Genomic DNA, 21,614 nt, shown 5'->3' with positions numbered 1-21,614 from the left:
TAATATAAGACATGCGCCAAAAAGTAAATAAACAATAAGGAGATAAAAAATGGCGGAACCAAATTTACGGATTGATGCACTTATATAAATAATATAAACAAAAAAATTTAACATGTTTACACTATATTATTTATTCAATAGAGTATTATCAATTCCATTGAACTTTTTAAGAAAGTATGTAAATAAATAGGCCTATATAAACTCTGTCAGTATTCACATTGACATTGATATCGTAAGTTGTAAGAAGAATATCATTGACATGGATTTCAAGGTATACTGTGTGTTGTGTCTCATTCTGGCGGTTGCCATTATCGACCTTTCTGAAAGTACCCCTTGCTCAGGGAGCTGTCCAGAAGTACATTGTTGTGAAGACGAAGTACGAGTAAAAGAAGGATGTTGTTATGTTTGCAAAAAAGAAAAACGTATGCACTTTTAATTTTTTCTCTTTCTAAATGTGTGTCTCAAGTTTAATAGGTTATTATAAAAAAATATTCAAAAAACCATTTATAAAAGGTATATATTTATTAAAAATCCTCAAAGGGCCACATCTAAATCAGAGACATTTCTTGATATATTTAGATCATCATCAGTGCAAATACATCAAATGACATGCCAGTATTTAGAAGAGTACCAAAATTACAAGGATAACAACCTTTTAAATGTACATATACTTTTGGTAGCTCAGAAGGTGATGTACTTGTATTAGCACTGATGTTCTATCTAGATCGAAAACGTTCTGTGAGTAACATGTGATCTTTTGAGGTCTTTTTAATAAATATATACCTTTTATAAAGGATTTTTTCAATAAATTTTTTTGTGATTAATGGTACAGCCAGCTACATGAAAAATTTTTTCCTTGTACATTTTTATAGTTACTGCTGTTTGAGATAAGTATGTTTTTTAGGTTGTCACCAAGATCGATTTAGGTTGTCACCAAGATTCTTTTGATCGTTAGGAGGTGATGACAGACAAGAAGTAAAGTCACGACGAAAGTCGTGGTGTTGGGGTACAGGTACAAAATCTGATAGTGATGTGTAGGACGTGTGTGTCCTATTCTCAGTTAGATAGATTTGTCCTTTCTATTCATTGGTGCTAGCTGGTGGTAGAAATTATTTGGTTGGAAAACGCTTAATTTGGAATTGTTTCTTTTCCAATGATTATTCCAAATACTCATTATTTTTTGTTTAAGTGTTCTTTTTAGATCTGATGATGTTGTTAATAATCTCTGTTGTTAAGACTGTCTTTAAAGCACAGGCTTGTTTTGCTACTAGATCGGCTTTTTCATTACCTATACACAATATTGTTACTGTAATTTCATTGAAAACGATTATAATACATTGGATTTCTTGAACAATTTGGTGAATAGAACATAAGTTTCTTAGGGACTGTATGGATGACAGAGAGTCTGTACAGATTGCTATGGTTTTATTATCGTTGAGTAGAGTTTTCGCAGCTTGAAGTATTCCATATAGTTCAGCATATTCCGTACAAATATTGAAATTGTTGGAAAGTAGTGTTGTAGTTGCTGTAACAGCACAGCCGACACCTTCTTCACTCTTATATACGTATGAGTAAAGGATCTTATCGAAGTTGTATTGATGTAGTGTAGATATAGTATTTCATAGATTATTTATTATATTAGTCAGTGACTCAATATATTTTTTTTTTCGGAAAATGCTTGGAAATAGCTCATATAATAATAATTGAGTTATGATCCACTCAAAAGGGTCTGGAACAATGTTTAAATAATTAAAATGTCAAAAAACTAAGAAAAAATTCGATTTTTTTCTTAGTTTCTTGATTATAACATTAAAAGGATTTTTTTCTTCATTTACGAGAAAATTTTTACTGACATAAAAGTTGCGTAATTAAATTTCCTACAATATAGGATTGGTTCAAAATTTTAAATTTGTCACGCTTGTTGCAAAATAGCAAGAGTTGCGCAAAAAGCCATAAAAAACAAGTATTTGTATTATACGCTTTTCAACCATTTATGTTACATTTAGGACCTTCATATTTTACCCCGAAAAACTTTATGATATAGTAAAACAATACTATAAATGTCATTAAGATTGGTTTAATTGAATTTGCAAAATAATTTTGTAATCCAGCTTTTGCAAAAAATGCAATTTTTCAAAATTTTGCAGAACTGAAAATAAATCAGATACCTAGTTGATTTTTTTGCACATAGAAGAACATTGCACCTTTTATTTGCAATTTGAAAGATTAACATCGGTTAATTAGCATGGCGTCAGAGAGTTTTGTAAATAAACATTATTTTTTTGCTTATAAACAAATAAAATATGTTTTAAACTACGCAATGAAACTAAATTTATAACAGCTGATTGAAAAGGCCTTTCAAAAACGCGTCTTAAAAATAATTAGGTTATGTTCGTTAGTTTCCGAGATACAGACTTTCAAAGTTGTGCGCCATTTACAACAAAAGTATAAAATATAGAGTAAGAAAATAATATATTAGATAAAGATTGGAAGAAATGTTGGAAATCAAATGTTGGCTTATAATGTTGTTTGGTGGGGAAACTGTAGGAACTCTTCTAGGGTTTTTATAACTCAAAAGAGAATTCTGAGATTGATATTTAATATTGATAATGGAAAATCATGTCGTAAATATTTTATTTAATACAGACTGTTGACTTCTCATACTGTATAATATATTTATAAGTGTATTATTCATATTGAAACTAAATTTCACAATTTTAACCTCAACTCTAACTACCATAGTTACCCGACAAGTCACGGAAGGTTGAAAAGCGTCTGTAAACATTCCACAAGTCATTTTGAAACTAGTCCTGATTTTGCAGAATCTAAATTTTACAATTTTTTGCCACTTAATATGAGAAATAAAAATAATATTCAAAAATTCAAAAATAAATTAAAATCATGCTTGATCCAATTATCGTTTACAACCTAAATGATTACTTTGACTTAATAAAAGACTGCTGGGAATGAGGAGTTTTTTGTTCATTTATATTTTGTTGACTATGTTTTATGTAATTATATGACTTGTCCTATATCACACTGTAATCTCATTGGAATAATAAAGAATATTCTATTTTATTCTATTTTATTCTATTCTATTCTATTCTATTCTATTCTATTCTATTCTATTCTATTCTATTCTATTCTATTCTATTCTATTCTATTCTATTCTATTCTATTCTATTCTATTCTATTCTGTTCTATTCTATTCTATTCTATTCTATTCTATTTTATTCTATTCTATTCTATTCTATTCTATTCTATTCTATTCTATTCTATTCTATTCTATTCTATTCTATTCTATTCTATTCTATTCTATTCTATTCTATTCTATTCTATTCTATTCTATTCTATTCTATTCTATTCTATTCTATTCTATTCTATTCTATTCTATTCTATTCTATTCTATTCTATTCTATTCTATTCTATTCTCTTGTATTTTATTCTATTCTATTCTATTCTATTCTATTCTATTCTATTCTATTCTATTCTATTCTATTCTATTCTATTCTATTCTATTCTATTCTATTCTATTCTATTCTATTCTATTCTATTCTATTCTATTCTATTCTATTCTATTCTATTCTATTCTATTCTATTCTATTCTATTCTATTCTATTCTATTCTATTCTAATAGTTAATCTAATACACTAAATGTGTAAACTTTGTTGTAAATACATAATCTTGTTTGTTGATAACTAAAAAAGCACAACGCATATTTTTCTATAAAAAAAAATATTTAATTGTATATATTTATTTGTTACAGAAGAAGGGGAGTCCTGTGGAAATCCCAATGAATGTTGTGCTGAAGGACTGCTCTGTTTGCTTAATATTTGTGTAGTAGTTATTATAGATATTTGATATTATATTATCCATATATACTCCAGGGAAATAAGCTACAAATAGATCATGTTCGGGCATAGACGTAACCAGGGGGTTGTTTTGGGGGTTATAACCCCCTTTTGGATGTACTTTGAGCTATTATAGTACATACAGTGCTACTCGTCAAAAGCCCGTACTCCCCCTCGTATCTTTTGAACGGTTATACCTATAATAGTGAAATTTGGAGGGAGGGAATAAACGGACGTAAGCTTCTTAACTAGTCATGACAGGTGACGTAATTATGACAGATGACTTTACAGCGCCACTGTGACAGATAATTTTGAATGGGACCTTATGGCAAGTGATACCTCGTTTGAAAATTATTGATAATACCTATTCAGTCATACTAATTTTGTTTGAGTTTAAGCTAATTTTGATGAATAAATGAAATAAATATAAAATTGTAGTTTCGCATTTAATTAAAGAAAATTCAAAATTCCGCACATATGCGAAACTATGATATTATATTTATTATTTAATTTATTCACCAAAATCAAAATAAACTAAAACCCAAAAAAATTAGTATGACTGAATAGGTATTTTGAATACCTTTCAATCGAGTTGTGACTTGCCATGAGGTCCCATTTAAAATTATCGGTCACAATGGCTCTGTAACGTCATCTGTCACTATTACGTCCCCTGTCATGACTAGTTAAGAAGCTTACGTCCGTTTATTTCCTCCATCCAAATTTCACTATTATAGGTATAACCGTTCAAAAGACAAGAGGGGGGTACGGACTTTTGACTAGCGCTGTATACGGTTAACACCATTATTTTTCCATACCCTTAGAGACCTCCAAATAGATGTAACCCCTCCCCTTAGAATCATCCTGGTTACACCTCTGTGTTCGGGCCACTCAAATATCCAGGCAGCTGACTACTTTTCAGTTATTGTAGACCTATAGGAATAAAACCTACCTGTTTCCTGCCTAGAATTCTCGTCCGTTTTTTAATTATTTTTAATAATTTAACAATTAAGTGCAAAAAACGCGATTTTTTGAACCCCATTCAAAAGCTAAAAGGTTGAATAACTGAAAATTGAATAACTGAAAAGGTAGTCAGCTACCTGGATATTTGAGTGTACTGAGAAAATCCTTATTTCTCTGGACTAATATTTCTATGTACAGTAATTATAATATATTGTTTTAAATGTGTTATAATTTTAAAAGTTAAATATACCTTTTTTTGTTATATTCACGACTTATTTATTTATCTACCATAGAACTGTCACAAAACAATCGGATGTTGTAGCTGTAGTAATGCTTAAATGAAGATACCGTTTAAGATCAACATCTACAAAATCAAAATTCCGTATTAGCTATCTTATTGTATGAAAAGTAATATGGTCCAGAGCCCAGAAAATCCATCTAAATACGTGGCATGTATTGATAGAAGAGGTCTTCTAAATCTAGAGAGCATAGACGTGAAATAATTGAATAACCACTATCAAAAATGCTGTAGAAAAAAAAAGAAAAGGCGCAACATACACAAAAGAGCTTACGGAAAAACGAAGACGAATATATACAAATAAGAAAAGAAATATCAAAAAAGATAAGAAAAAATATATGGAAATATTATACAGAATTTTTTTCGGAACTACAAGATTACCATAAAAGTTTAAATGAAAAGAGGAGCTGTGTAGCAGTAGGAAAAAAAGGATATTTGAGAACTCCGTGATAGGAAAAATTACGGAATAACATCAGACTAATAAAAAAATAATCCAAATAGTAGAGATTTGTAGAGCTTGGGCTACGAACATGTATCGGGCACTCTATTATCAAACATTAAAATGACATTAAGAGAAATGCAAAACAACAGAGCTCCAGGAAAAGATTGAATTGTTATTGAAAGTATTAAATCAGAAAGAAAATAGCTCTTTGTATAACAAGGGAGGAAAGTGCTACTTTTCCTCCCGAGAATGAAGTTTACTGCCCGAGCGTAGCGGAGGGCAGTAATCATTCAAGGGAGGAAAATGCACTTTACTCCCATGTTATACATATGGTTTTTCCACTTTCCTCAAATAACAAGTAATTTTTTCATTTTTACTTAATTTATTTTATGTAACTAACCAACACAATTCATTAGAACTAAAACTAACAAGTATGTACAACCTAACCGTCAACTGTCAAACATAAGTCAAATTATTAATGTAAACATTGTTGTTAAATCAAAATAACAATTTACTGTTTTTTAACATTCTGCAAAATACAGGGTGTTATATAAATAAACGTTAAAATGTATAGATACTTACGTATTAGAAAATAGACATTATACAGGGCGTCAATAGGTCCTATTTCGTAAATGAAATACCTACCATGACGTCACTTTTATTTTTTCTCCCGAGGGAGGAAAGTACAACTTTGCTTCCTACAATCAAGTCCGGAAAAGTATACTTTCGGTAGAGGTAGGTGGAAATAGCTATTTGTATAACAAGGGAGGAAAGTGCTACTTTTCCTCCCGAGAATGAAGTTTACTGCCCGACGCGTAGCGGAGGGCAGTAATCATTCAAGGGAGGAAAAGGCACTTTACTCCCATTTTATACATATGGTTTTTCCACCTTCCTCAAATAACAAGTAATTTTTTCATTTTTACTTAATTTATTTTATGTAACTAACCAACAAAATTTATTAGAACTAAATCTAACAGGTAGGTACAATATAACTGTCAACTGTCAAATATAAGTCAAATTTTTAATGTAAACATTGTTAAATCAAAATAACAATTTACTGTCTTTTACCATTCTGCAAAATACAGGGTGTTTTATAAATAAATGTCAAAATGTATAGATACGTACGTAATAGAAAATAGATATTATACACGGCGTAATAAGTTATATTTCATGAATGAAATACCATGACGTCACTTTAACTTTTCCTCCCTAGGGTGGAAAAATATTTTCCTCCCTAGGGAGGAAAAGTACAACTTTTCTTCCTACAATCAGGTCCGGAAAAGTATACTTTCGGTAGAGGTAGGTGGAAAAATAATTTACGCTCTTAAAGTATTATTTAGTAGGTGTAAATAAACGGACAACACCTACCGTTTGTTACGTATTTTCTCCCAGGTTTACAAAGTACTTCTAAAGACAGTAATAAAACAAAACGGTTAATACACGAATTGGTTTTCTATTATTCTAAAAAGCAGCAGCAAATCGTCTGATTCTAAAAATTACCACTTTGGTACTAAATAGTTATGAAATCACTCATAGATAAAAAAAAACACTAAGTAGAATACAACAATCTACTGGACTAAATATTTTGAACTCCGGCAAATGGATTAACTAATTGGTGAACCAAGACCAAATAATTATATTAAAAAAATAGCACCACGGTGGTCGGCAATTTAATCACTTTGTGTATTCACAAGGGAGATTCGCTGAGTCCTTTAATGTTTAACTTGATCATGGATGAAGTAACAAAAAGTAAGAACTAAGAAGTGGTACCAAATGGGAGAAAAGTAATTTAAAATAATCTGCAATGTATACGACCCAATAACTACTGATCTCTCAAAGTGAAGAATATTTTTACAACGTATGCTGCAAAAATTTAGTATAATTGCAAGAAAATTTAACATTAATTTAACGTTAATTTCCATAAAAAAGACCAAATGCATGGATATAACAGCAAATACAATAAGATACCAATACCTAAATTAGAGCTGGAGGCCTTGGAGGGTCAGATAATAGAGCAAGTGAAGAGTTGTTGGAGTTTAAACATCTATGGTAGGGGAGCCCAAGCGGGGATTTATTTAGCCAAATTATCCAAGTACCTAGATTAGAGCTGGAGGGCCAGGTAATAGAGCAATTGATGGAGTTTAAATCATCTAGATATCAAATTGTCTAGCGACGTAAAGCTCAACAAAAGTGGAAGATTAAGTGAATAGAGAAAATAGAGCCACATGTTGCCTGAATGAAACAATATGGGGAAATAAAAATATCGGAAAAGAAATGAAAGGCACAATTTACAAAACAGTGATCACGAACAGCAGAAACACGACTTGACACAGAGAGAACAAAAACAATGCTAGAAATAGCAGAGATGAAAACCGTTAGAAAAATCGATGGTAAGACACTATGAGACAGAGCTAGAAGTATAGATATATGCCTGAGATGCAAGGTGGAGAACAATATTACCTTGGTAAGAAAGATAATGGTAATGGTACAATAAAATGACTACATAAACCGACAACAAATGTAGTAGTGAGGACGTCAAGGGACGGTTCCCCAATAGGAAGCCGATCAGTTGGAAGACAACGAAAATGATGGAACGACAACTTACTGGATGCATATTGAAAGAATGGACAGAATCATGTCTACACAAAAAGATGAAGTGTATTCAAATGAACCAATGGAATTAACACATCGACTCACACTGGACCGCGCCTAAAACTTGGAATAGATTATTTTTGCGGTAAGTCTGTAGCTGTGGGTGGCCTGGAGACTTAATAAGCGCTACAACGAAACGAACCGGAAAATAATGATAGTTCTTCATAGGACTTCTGAATATTTTTATAATTTTGAGGATTTAGTTGGTATCTTTCTCAGGACACGCGCGTTCTTGTTTGGAGTACGAATCAGTATGTTCCTTTAAAGTTAAATTTTTTATTGAGCTAGTGTTACACTAAATTTAAAAATTAATCATTTCACTATGTAATCGAAGGGTTATTAGAACTTAATATGTGACTATTTTCAATAATTACTAATGATGTTTTATTAGCATTCAAGCAGCTCGGAATAGATCAGTTGACGTTAAAACATTCCACTTCCTAAGATTTGCCAGCCAGGATATACGTCTACGTCCAGGCAGTACCGGTGCTAGGGTATAAGGCGCCTGTCTGCAACACTAGCATAGGCGCACTAAGGTTTTTTAAATTAGTTGCACCAGCAGAAAAAAAAGCTCAGTTGGGCGCCCTCCAAACAGGGGCGCTGGCCTTCAGTGCATCCCTTGCAGGCCCATTACTGCCGACGCAGTCCAGGGTCTCTCTTGCCCTCAATATTGCCTTGTAGAATTAACTGTAGAAGTGGGTATTTATTATTACGCATAATGTGGCGGAAGTACTCCAATTTTCTGTTCTTTATGGTGTTAGTTATTTATTTGTGTTTTCTTGACCTCTGGAGAATAGTTATGTTAGTTGTGTGTTGTATAAGACGAGACACTTAACATACGTCGGTAGTACCACATTTCCAACGCTTCTAATTGTTTTATGGCATCTTATGTAAGACTCCAGCTTTATACTTTATAGAGGATGACACTGAAGACGTAACATCTAAGAATTCTTATGCGTATATTATTATTTAAAGATAAGTTGCAGTGAATGTTCCTAAACCTGTTAACAGAGCTTCTAGCCTTTTCAATACTAGTTTTTATTTCGTAGCTATGTTCCTTAATATTTCAGCCCAAATAGCATATTTTTTCCACTCTTTCTAACGATGTATCGTTTATTGTAATTTGGGTGCATATCTTGGTGTTCTCACTAATGATCATTACTTTTGTCTTCTTGCAATTTAGTTTTAGGCCGTATTTGTTACATGTTTCAATATTATCCATCCTCCTTTTGAACCCCTACGCACTATCTGCCAGCAATACTGTATCGTCTGCAATTCTGATATTGTTTATCAGTTGGCCATTTACAGCAATACCATCTTCTGATTAGTCCAAGACCTCTCTAAACATGTTCTCAGAGTATATGTTAAATAATGCTGGTAACAGTATGCAACCCTGTCTATCTCATTTTCCGACTGTGGAGATCCCGGACAGTTCATTTTCTAATCGCACTGTTGCTTTTTGTCGGAGATATAAGTTTGAGATTAGTCTTATATTGTTACTAACCAGTCCTGATGTTTTTAGGATATCGATTAGTTTTCCATGTCGCACTTTATCAAATGCCTTCTAGAAATCAATGAAACATGCATACACATAGCAGTTGATCCTGGCTCTCTGTATTAGAACTTGCAATCTAAAAAGCGCTTCCCTCGTTACTCTAAATCCAAATGGAACTTCACTCAGGTTTCTTCTAATTTGGTGTATATGCGTGAGTGAATGATAGCAAGGAGTACTTTAAGTACATGGCTCATCCAACTGATTAATCTATGTTCATTTTAGTCTACTGACCCTTATATATATCTCACTAGCTTATCACTAGAGAAATTCTAACTCGTTGTTGTGTGCACCTCCATTAGTTTGTCATTCTATCTCTGCAAGGACCATATCACTCGAAGGATTTTACGTTTTCACACCATAAAATTATTTACTTTTCCTTATATATCTGGATTTTTGTACATTGTTAAAGAAGTTTTAATTTCATGAGATGCTTCACTGCAGAATTTTTTTTTTATATAATAAACGCTTTAATAAAAAGCGTTTGACACAGTAAGGCATGACTAGCATATGGCAATTTTGAAACAAACGCAAATAGACAAACGAGATATAAGAATAACATAAAACTTATTTCCTTATTACAAAACATAAGATTATTACTAGATTTTGCATATTTATACCCTGTTTGTAAACTAGGAGGAGTAAACTCAAAAGATAGATTCACATCCAATAATGTTACTAGAAAAATCACCAGATTCATCTTTTTTTCAAATCAAACTCTCGGTGTAGCAGGTCTTAGAGTATGGAGTAGCAGGCCTACGAACGTCTCTCCGATAAGACTCCAACAAGAGTCGAAAATCGTCGATTCAAAGTGCTAGACTGCGCTCCGTATTCTAAGTGAAAAATAAGATTGTTTTGCCTTCGCATTTTATTTTTATATTGGTCATTACTTCTTTGAGTAACTAGGTCCATTTTCTGTTGGAATTTACCAGATGAAAAGAAGGGGACGTGAATTGTAAGTTTTTAAATTCCCTCTTGTCTTCTTTGCTTCAGCATTCATCTGGCTTGCAAATTTTAGAAGCCATGGAGGTGTTACAGTAGAGCGTCGATAATCCGAACCCTGGTAATATGAACGATCGCTAATCCGAACACAAAAAAAAAATTATAAAATATGATCACGGACCAAATTTTGGTTTTATTATGGCAATATGAGCAAAATATGACCGCGGATTTTTGTTTTGTTTATGCAGAAATACATACAATATATTTGTTTATTATGCAGGTGTTTTATTCCTTGTAACTAAAACGTATGTACATAATATGTACTATATTCTACTACTATTACTAAAAATCTTTTAGTAATGTTTTAATATTTTTAAATATTATTAATATTGCTATTAGGGTTGACAACTACTTCATTTTTCATCTTTTTTTGTTGATCATGTCGGCCTTCGACGGTAATCCACAAATATAATATTTCACGAGGAAAAAATTCCTGTAGTTGGCTGTATACCAGTTATTACAAAAAACCAAAAAATCCTTTATAAAAGGTATATTTGTTAAAATCCCTATACAGGGCTACATCACAGGACAAACAGAACTAGTTTTCAATCGGTTGACCGATCATCATCAGTGTTTGTCTAAAATGTGTATAACCTGATAAAATGATGCAAAGTATTTAAAATTTTGACTACGATTATAAAAGTTATAGGTTATACTCATTCAGAATCCATCATTTTTTTGTTTATCTGTCGTCTTTAATGCTTGCACCATGTCCTGCCGATCTCATTTTTTGCCTTGTAATACGTTCGATAATATCTTCGACTCCGGGTCGACGAACTTATTCCAAGCATTGAGCTCTCCATCTTTCGTTGTGTCCTTTTTTCAACTGATATTTTTGTTAGAGTTAAGGTTTCTACTCCGAATGTGAGGACAGGTATATTCTTCTGAATGGTTCACATGTTTGGTTGTCTCGCGTTAACCTTATTTCGTGGCCCAAATACACATATTTTTCATTCTATCTATCAGCTCATTGGGGACGAGATTGGTCATCATTTTTGTTCTTCCATAATATATCTTTAAACCGACTCTTTGTGTTACTTGCTGTTGTTGTAGCATAACTCTAGCTTCTCCTAGCCGTCTGTTATAAGAACAATGTCATCAGCATATTGGAAGTGATTTATTTCTTTCCATCGATGTTAATAAACCTTTGATTTCCACTCTAATCGTTTAAATGCGTACTCCATGACTGTTATAAATAGTTTTGGCGCATCTTCCTGTCGCACCCCTCTGCCAATTTTTATCTTCTCAGTCATGCAATGAAGGTTAACAGTTGTTGTTGTCACATTTTCGTATATATTTTGAATACTATTCGCATACCTGTGGTCTATTCTGCATTCTGATAGTGCTTTTCGACTAGAGTTTTAAGGCATTGCAAATGGTCGCTTGTTCCATGTCTTGATTTAAACCCTGCCTGTTCTTCCGACTGATAGAAATCGAGTTTTGCTTCCAGTCTGTTTGCCAGAATTCAAGTAAAGAGCTTGTATAGGTGGTTTAGCAAGCTAATTTGCACATAATTTTCAAGATCTAATTTATCTCCTTTTTTATGAAGGAGGATTGTAACCGAATTCTTACATTTATTTTGAATGATTTCATTATGCAGTCATATATTAAAAAGTGTTTGGATTCGTGACATAAAAACTGGACCTCCTAGTTTAATTGTCTCAATGACTGCACCATCTTCTCCTGGAGCTCTATTATTTTTCATATTTTGGAGGGCTTGTTGAATTTTCTCCCGTGATATATCAGGTATATCCTCCGATCCTACATTCTGTATCTTTCGTATTAGTTGTTCAATGGGTTCGGGAATAACTTGACTTTTATATAACATTTCATAGAAACTTTCCACTATATGTAATGTGCCTGGTCTATCTGAGACTATATTTCCATTTTTGTCTTTAAGTTGGAAGAATTCTTTTTTACCATTTTCTATTTTTCTCGTCAATACTTTCATGCTTTTGTTTTCTTCTATTTATTTTTATGATTTTTTCGTTCTTGTATTTTCCAATATCCCGTTTGATGGCTTTACAGATTTCTTTATTGATGAATGATGATGTTTATTTTTCGTGAGTCATCATTTTCTTGACTTTTCAGCAGAACTCAGGAGATTAGTGTGACGATATTCGATATAATATGAATGATCAACCGAGGACCTAGTTAATTAAATAGGAGTCACGTTTATTTCTCAACACGTAATAAATGTATGATGAAGTATATCTGGCTCAACGCGTCAGATGGCAGAATAAGGATAACTACATTCAACACAGTGTCGTTGCGTAGGATAGGGAATTATCGACTTCGTTCAACGCATCAAATCGAGGGATTTCGAAAGGTTTCTGAATACGTTCAACTCACCTATATCCATGGTTAGGTATCCTCCGTTCAACACACAGATAATGCCTTAATGGATTTCTGTTCGGTATTTTATAGTGTCAGAAACGGTATAAGAACGTTATAAGAATGTTTTTAGATACTTAGGCGCACTATAGAGTCTATAGGCAATTAGAGATATTAACGTCACACAACTAGTGGAGCCAATGAAGGTTTTCACCTCCGATTTCGTTGAACCTCCATCGATTTTCATGAAAATTGGTAAGTATGTAGAGGATACCTCAAGAAACAAAGGTGACATGGTGCCAACTTGCGCTTTTACCCTAGGAGGGGATGCCACCCCTTCTCGTGGGTGGAAATTATTTTATTAAAAATAATACCACTAATCGATAGAGGGACAAATTATAAGTAAAATTTGTTATATAAAGTTATTTCAATAAATCAATAGTTTTTGAGTTATTAAAGATCAAAGGTTTTGATTTTTCCTGAAAAAAATCCATGTTTTAAAGCAGTTTTTCATAAATAACTCAAAAACCATAAGTTTCTTCACAAAAGTTGTTATTACCACAATCGAAGATAATATAAAAATAAATAAGCTCCTTATTCGAGAAATCCTTTATTACATATACAAAGTGAGTTACAGAGGAACCTCGATTATCCGTCTCTCTATTAACCGTCACCTCTGTTAACCGTCAGGGTCCATACATAAGTTATATTGACCACATAAGTAAAAATTTAGTCATCAATTCATTTTGTTTGAGCATTTTTTTGTGTAAATCAGGGCTCTGGATTAAATCTCAATTTAAATAGTTAATGATAAATGATACCGTGCTTTTAGAGTTCTATTTTTAGAATCGCAAGCCGAAAATAAAAACGCACAGCACAATAATTACAGTCAATATCTGCGTGTCATCATAATTCAGTTAATGTTCTGTTAACCGTCTTTTCGATTATCCGTCATACCCTTGGTCCGGTGACCTGACGGATAATCGAGGTTCCACTGTATATGCAATTGAATGTATATTTTTTTTCCGCGAGTACTGAAATCTTAGTATTCAAGCTTAAATAACAGGAAAACGATGCACTTTGTTAAATATAGATATTAAACATTTTAATAAAGTACTTAAAGTTAACTATCAAAAAGCTATATAAGAAGTCGATAGCATCAAAATTAAGCAAGTTATGATGGAAATAAGAGGACCCTTTCAGATTTTTTAGGGAAGAATGAAAAATGAAACATACGTCATTTCCACAATAATTAAAATTTATAGTAACCCATTTAACACTTTATTTATTTTAACATGAGTAATAACTTCAACAATTTTGACCGGTTTAGAATGCATATTTTTGAAAAAAAATACGATTAAAAAAATTTGAATTTTTCAAATTTTCGTGAATTTCATTTTCTTTTTATAACTCCAAAAATACTCGATGTACTTAAAAAATGGCAGAGAACAAAATTTTAGTTTTAACTTTATTTAAGCTTTTTCTTTTTTTAATATTTTTTTACGACAAAAAATAACCGAGATAGAAACATTTGAAACCTAAATTTTACTGCGAGAACCATGTAACCGGGGCCCTTTCACCTTGTATTTAAAAAAAAATAAAGGATTGAGAAAATTATGTTTAATACAATGTTTTAGAACTTTTACTTAGCTTTGGAATGGTGTTTAGATAAATCTCATATTTCAAAATTTAACGGAGTTATTTTAAAAAAAACCAATAACATTTTCTTTGAAAAAATTGTATAGCGGAGATTTTGTATGTATACAGGTTGTGGGAAGTCCAATTAGTCGTTTGTTGTAGGAGATACGAAAAAAGTTTATTTAGGTGAGATTGGGGCATAGATAATATCAGAATTTAAATACATTTCCAAATATACAGGGCCACCCATATTGACAGGGTGAAACAAAATTATCTTTTGTTTAATGAAACACCCTGTATATTTTTACATTTTTGGATTCTCCTCTATGTTTTATTTCTTAAAATATCAGGTTTTGTGATGTTATTCGAAGTAGTTTAAAAGATAATTACGTTTTTATTTTCAAATTTCATACCAATATTCACCCCTTGTATAATTGTAGTGATTTGACATCAGAAAATCAATTTATGTTCAAGTGATTTTTAATATAATCCATTATTGTTAAAAATTATTAATCTAGCAAAACGTTTAATTTTAACTAATACAGGGTTGGTCGAAACTGAATGAGTGTTTACTCAAGTTTGAGAGTATGAGTTTTCTCAAACGGAGCAGCCTGTAATGCCTGTAATGAGCATTGTAATGAAATGCTATTGTATGGCACTTTATTATTTCCCACTCTGCCAGTGAGAACTGAATTTATTTTTGAAATCCCTAACTTTATGTCTTTAATTATTTTAAATATTGTAAACGATTAAAAAACAATCAAATTAAATTGAAATAAATAACCAGTGTATATCTTCCACATTTACTTCATATTTACCGTAGCCTGTACCATAACATTGCACAGATTATTATCCCTATATAGCAACGATATACCATGAATGTGAATTCATACTTGAGAAATGTCCGATATCCAGTCTCACAAAAAAAAAGGGATTCCTCAAACATAATATATATGCAGACAAAATCAGCCAAAGTGATTTGCGATATCTAATTAAAGGCGCTACCAAGTTGGTTTTGTTGAATATAGCATGGAAGCACGACGATACTTTAGTGATAAGCGTATTTTTCGTAGTAGCTATAGTATGTTGTTTTATATTATGTATTACCTATATTAAATTAGTTTTAGTATGTTTCGTTTATCTAAAAAAATGTAAAACAAACAAAAATTCTGTTTTTCTTGTAGTTTTTTTTTTCGTATAGATATTGTTTTATATTGTAATAAATTGAATTTAGTTTCGTATGTTCCGTTTGTTTGTAGAATTATATTTAATTAGATTTGCTTTAATTACTAAAATAAATAAATTTTCAATTATATTTTATGTATTTGTGGAAAATGAAACCTAGCATTAGCGGCCACATTTCTATAACGGCCAATTGTTTTCTATTTTTAGTGGCCGTTATTGTCAGATTTTACTGTACCAATAATATTTTATTAAATTATGAAATATTATTTAAATAAAAAATTTATAAACTTGATAAAAGAAAGTTTGCTTAGAATTTACTCCTCTATCTAATTATGGGGTTATTTTTAATAAAATAGTGTTCACCCATGAGAAGGGGTAACATCCACCCCCAGGATAAAAGCGCAAGTTGGTAGCACATCATTTTTGTTTCTTGAGGTATCCTCTAACTACTTACCAATTTTCATGAAAATTGATGGAGGTTCAACGAAATCAGGGGTGAAAACCTTCAGTGACTGCATTTTTGGAAATATAAAAGATTAATTTTTTTCGTGATTGTCGATTTGCTAATTTTCTGATTTTTGGTTGCTATAAGGTTTAAAAAATAAATAAAAATTATAAATCATGCACATAAATGTAAAAAAAATATTTATTTTACTTAATTAAACGAGATTGCTTGAGCCAGAATTCTGAAATCTGCATTTTTATCATTAAAATAAAAGGTGGATTTCACCCCTAAAATGCAGAAAGCGCAACTTGGTGCCATATCACTTTTGTTTTTTGAAGTATTCTCTAACTAATCAACAATTTTCATGAAAATCGATGAAGGTTCAAAGAAATCGTGGGTGAAAACATTCAGTGACTACACTTTCAGAAATATAGAAGAATAAGGTTTTCATGATTTTCGACTTGTTAATTTTCGGATTTTTGGTTCCTATAAGGTTTGAAAAATTAAAAAAAAATGTAATTCATGCACATAAATATAAAAAAAATATTTATTTTTCTTAATTAAACGAGATTACTTGCGCCATAATGCGGAAATCTGCATTTTTTACAATTTAAAAAGTAGGGGTGTATTACACCCCTAAAAGCAAAGTCGCAAGTTGATGCTATATATATTTTATTGCTTGAGGTATCCTCTAACTACTTACCGATTTTCATGAAAATCGATGAAGGTTCAACAAAATAGGAAGTGAAAACTTACAGTGACTGCACTTTCAAAAATCTAAAAAATAATTTTTAAAAAAGGGGTGTATTTCACCCCTAAAATGCAAAAAGCGCAAGTTGGCACTATGTCACCTTTGTTCCTTGAGGTATCCTTTAACCACTCACCAATTTTTATGAAAATCGATGGAGGTTCAACGAAATCTGAGGTAATAACTCATATCCACCTTCATTGACTCCACTAAACCCCTTTTATTGATTCTAAAGCCGTATCAACATAATATAAGACATGCGCCAAAAAGTAAATAAACAATAAGGAGATAAAAAATGGCGGAACCAAATTTACGGATTGATGCACTTATATAAATAATATAAACAAAAAAATTTAACATGTTTACACTATATTATTTATTCAATAGAGTATTATCAATTCCATTGAACTTTTTAAGAAAGTATGTAAATAAATAGGCCTATATAAACTCTGTCAGTATTCACATTGACATTGATATCGTAAGTTGTAAGAAGAATATCATTGACATGGATTTCAAGGTATACTGTGTGTTGTGTCTCATTCTGGCGGTTGCCATTATCGACCTTTCTGAAAGTACCCCTTGCTCAGGGAGCTGTCCAGAAGTACATTGTTGTGAAGACGAAGTACGAGTAAAAGAAGGATGTTGTTATGTTTGCAAAAAAGAAAAACGTATGCACTTTTAATTTTTTCTCTTTCTAAATGTGTGTCTCAAGTTTAATAGGTTATTATAAAAAAATATTCAAAAAACCATTTATAAAAGGTATATATTTATTAAAAATCCTCAAAGGGCCACATCTAAATCAGAGACATTTCTTGATATATTTAGATCATCATCAGTGCAAATACATCAAATGACATGCCAGTATTTAGAAGAGTACCAAAATTACAAGGATAACAACCTTTTAAATGTACATATACTTTTGGTAGCTCAGAAGGTGATGTACTTGTATTAGCACTGATGTTCTATCTAGATCGAAAACGTTCTGTGAGTAACATGTGATCTTTTGAGGTCTTTTTAATAAATATATACCTTTTATAAAGGATTTTTTCAATAAATTTTTTTGTGATTAATGGTACAGCCAGCTACATGAAAAATTTTTTCCTTGTACATTTTTATAGTTACTGCTGTTTGAGATAAGTATGTTTTTTAGGTTGTCACCAAGATCGATTTAGGTTGTCACCAAGATTCTTTTGATCGTTAGGAGGTGATGACAGACAAGAAGTAAAGTCACGACGAAAGTCGTGGTGTTGGGGTACAGGTACAAAATCTGATAGTGATGTGTAGGACGTGTGTGTCCTATTCTCAGTTAGATAGATTTGTCCTTTCTATTCATTGGTGCTAGCTGGTGGTAGAAATTATTTGGTTGGAAAACGCTTAATTTGGAATTGTTTCTTTTCCAATGATTATTCCAAATACTCATTATTTTTTGTTTAAGTGTTCTTTTTAGATCTGATGATGTTGTTAATAATCTCTGTTGTTAAGACTGTCTTTAAAGCACAGGCTTGTTTTGCTACTAGATCGGCTTTTTCATTACCTATACACAATATTGTTACTGTAATTTCATTGAAAACGATTATAATACATTGGATTTCTTGAACAATTTGGTGAATAGAACATAAGTTTCTTAGGGACTGTATGGATGACAGAGAGTCTGTACAGATTGCTATGGTTTTATTATCGTTGAGTAGAGTTTTCGCAGCTTGAAGTATTCCATATAGTTCAGCATATTCCGTACAAATATTGAAATTGTTGGAAAGTAGTGTTGTAGTTGCTGTAACAGCACAGCCGACACCTTCTTCACTCTTATATACGTATGAGTAAAGGATCTTATCGAAGTTGTATTGATGTAGTGTAGATATAGTATTTCATAGATTATTTATTATATTAGTCAGTGACTCAATATATTTTTTTTTCGGAAAATGCTTGGAAATAGCTCATATAATAATAATTGAGTTATGATCCACTCAAAAGGGTCTGGAACAATGTTTAAATAATTAAAATGTCAAAAAACTAAGAAAAAATTCGATTTTTTTCTTAGTTTCTTGATTATAACATTAAAAGGATTTTTTTCTTCATTTACGAGAAAATTTTTACTGACATAAAAGTTGCGTAATTAAATTTCCTACAATATAGGATTGGTTCAAAATTTTAAATTTGTCACGCTTGTTGCAAAATAGCAAGAGTTGCGCAAAAAGCCATAAAAAACAAGTATTTGTATTATACGCTTTTCAACCATTTATGTTACATTTAGGACCTTCATATTTTACCCCGAAAAACTTTATGATATAGTAAAACAATACTATAAATGTCATTAAGATTGGTTTAATTGAATTTGCAAAATAATTTTGTAATCCAGCTTTTGCAAAAAATGCAATTTTTCAAAATTTTGCAGAACTGAAAATAAATCAGATACCTAGTTGATTTTTTTGCACATAGAAGAACATTGCACCTTTTATTTGCAATTTGAAAGATTAACATCGGTTAATTAGCATGGCGTCAGAGAGTTTTGTAAATAAACATTATTTTTTTGCTTATAAACAAATAAAATATGTTTTAAACTACGCAATGAAACTAAATTTATAACAGCTGATTGAAAAGGCCTTTCAAAAACGCGTCTTAAAAATAATTAGGTTATGTTCGTTAGTTTCCGAGATACAGACTTTCAAAGTTGTGCGCCATTTACAACAAAAGTATAAAATATAGAGTAAGAAAATAATATATTAGATAAAGATTGGAAGAAATGTTGGAAATCAAATGTTGGCTTATAATGTTGTTTGGTGGGGAAACTGTAGGAACTCTTCTAGGGTTTTTATAACTCAAAAGAGAATTCTGAGATTGATATTTAATATTGATAATGGAAAATCATGTCGTAAATATTTTATTTAATACAGACTGTTGACTTCTCATACTGTATAATATATTTATAAGTGTATTATTCATATTGAAACTAAATTTCACAATTTTAACCTCAACTCTAACTACCATAGTTACCCGACAAGTCACGGAAGGTTGAAAAGCGTCTGTAAACATTCCACAAGTCATTTTGAAACTAGTCCTGATTTTGCAGAATCTAAATTTTACAATTTTTTGCCACTTAATATGAGAAATAAAAATAATATTCAAAAATTCAAAAATAAATTAAAATCATGCTTGATCCAATTATCGTTTACAACCTAAATGATTACTTTGACTTAATAAAAGACTGCTGGGAATGAGGAGTTTTTTGTTCATTTATATTTTGTTGACTATGTTTTATGTAATTATATGACTTGTCCTATATCACACTGTAATCTCATTGGAATAATAAAGAATATTCTATTTTATTCTATTTTATTCTATTCTATTCTATTCTATTCTATTCTATTCTATTCTATTCTATTCTATTCTATTCTATTCTATTCTATTCTATTCTATTCTATTCTATTCTATTCTATTCTATTCTATTCTATTCTATTCTGTTCTATTCTATTCTATTCTATTCTATTCTATTCTATTCTATTCTATTTTATTCTATTCTATTCTATTCTATTCTATTCTATTCTATTCTATTCTATTCTATTCTATTCTATTCTATTCTATTCTATTCTATTCTATTCTATTCTATTCTATTCTATTCTATTCTATTCTATTCTATTCTATTCTATTCTATTCTATTCTATTCTATTCTCTTGTATTTTATTCTATTCTATTCTATTCTATTCTATTCTATTCTATTCTATTCTATTCTATTCTATTCTATTCTATTCTATTCTATTCTATTCTATTCTATTCTATTCTATTCTATTCTATTCTATTCTATTCTATTCTATTCTATTCTATTCTAATAGTTAATCTAATACACTAAATGTGTAAACTTTGTTGTAAATACATAATCTTGTTTGTTGATAACTAAAAAAGCACAACGCATATTTTTCTATAAAAAAAAATATTTAATTGTATATATTTATTTGTTACAGAAGAAGGGGAGTCCTGTGGAAATCCCAATGAATGTTGTGCTGAAGGACTGCTCTGTTTGCTTAATATTTGTGTAGTAGTTATTATAGATATTTGATATTATATTATCCATATATACTCCAGGGAAATAAGCTACAAATAGATCATGTTCGGGCATAGACGTAACCAGGGGGTTGTTTTGGGGGTTATAACCCCCTTTTGGATGTACTTTGAGCTATTATAGTACATACAGTGCTACTCGTCAAAAGCCCGTACTCCCCCTCGTATCTTTTGAACGGTTATACCTATAATAGTGAAATTTGGAGGGAGGGAATAAACGGACGTAAGCTTCTTAACTAGTCATGACAGGTGACGTAATTATGACAGATGACTTTACAGCGCCACTGTGACAGATAATTTTGAATGGGACCTTATGGCAAGTGATACCTCGTTTGAAAATTATTGATAATACCTATTCAGTCATACTAATTTTGTTTGAGTTTAAGCTAATTTTGATGAATAAATGAAATAAATATAAAATTGTAGTTTCGCATTTAATTAAAGAAAATTCAAA

The sequence above is a fragment of the Diabrotica virgifera genome, chromosome 1 (assembly GCF_917563875.1).
Source record: "Diabrotica virgifera virgifera chromosome 1, PGI_DIABVI_V3a".
Taxonomy (NCBI): domain Eukaryota; kingdom Metazoa; phylum Arthropoda; class Insecta; order Coleoptera; family Chrysomelidae; genus Diabrotica; species Diabrotica virgifera.
This window is presented reverse-complemented; position numbering follows the sequence as displayed.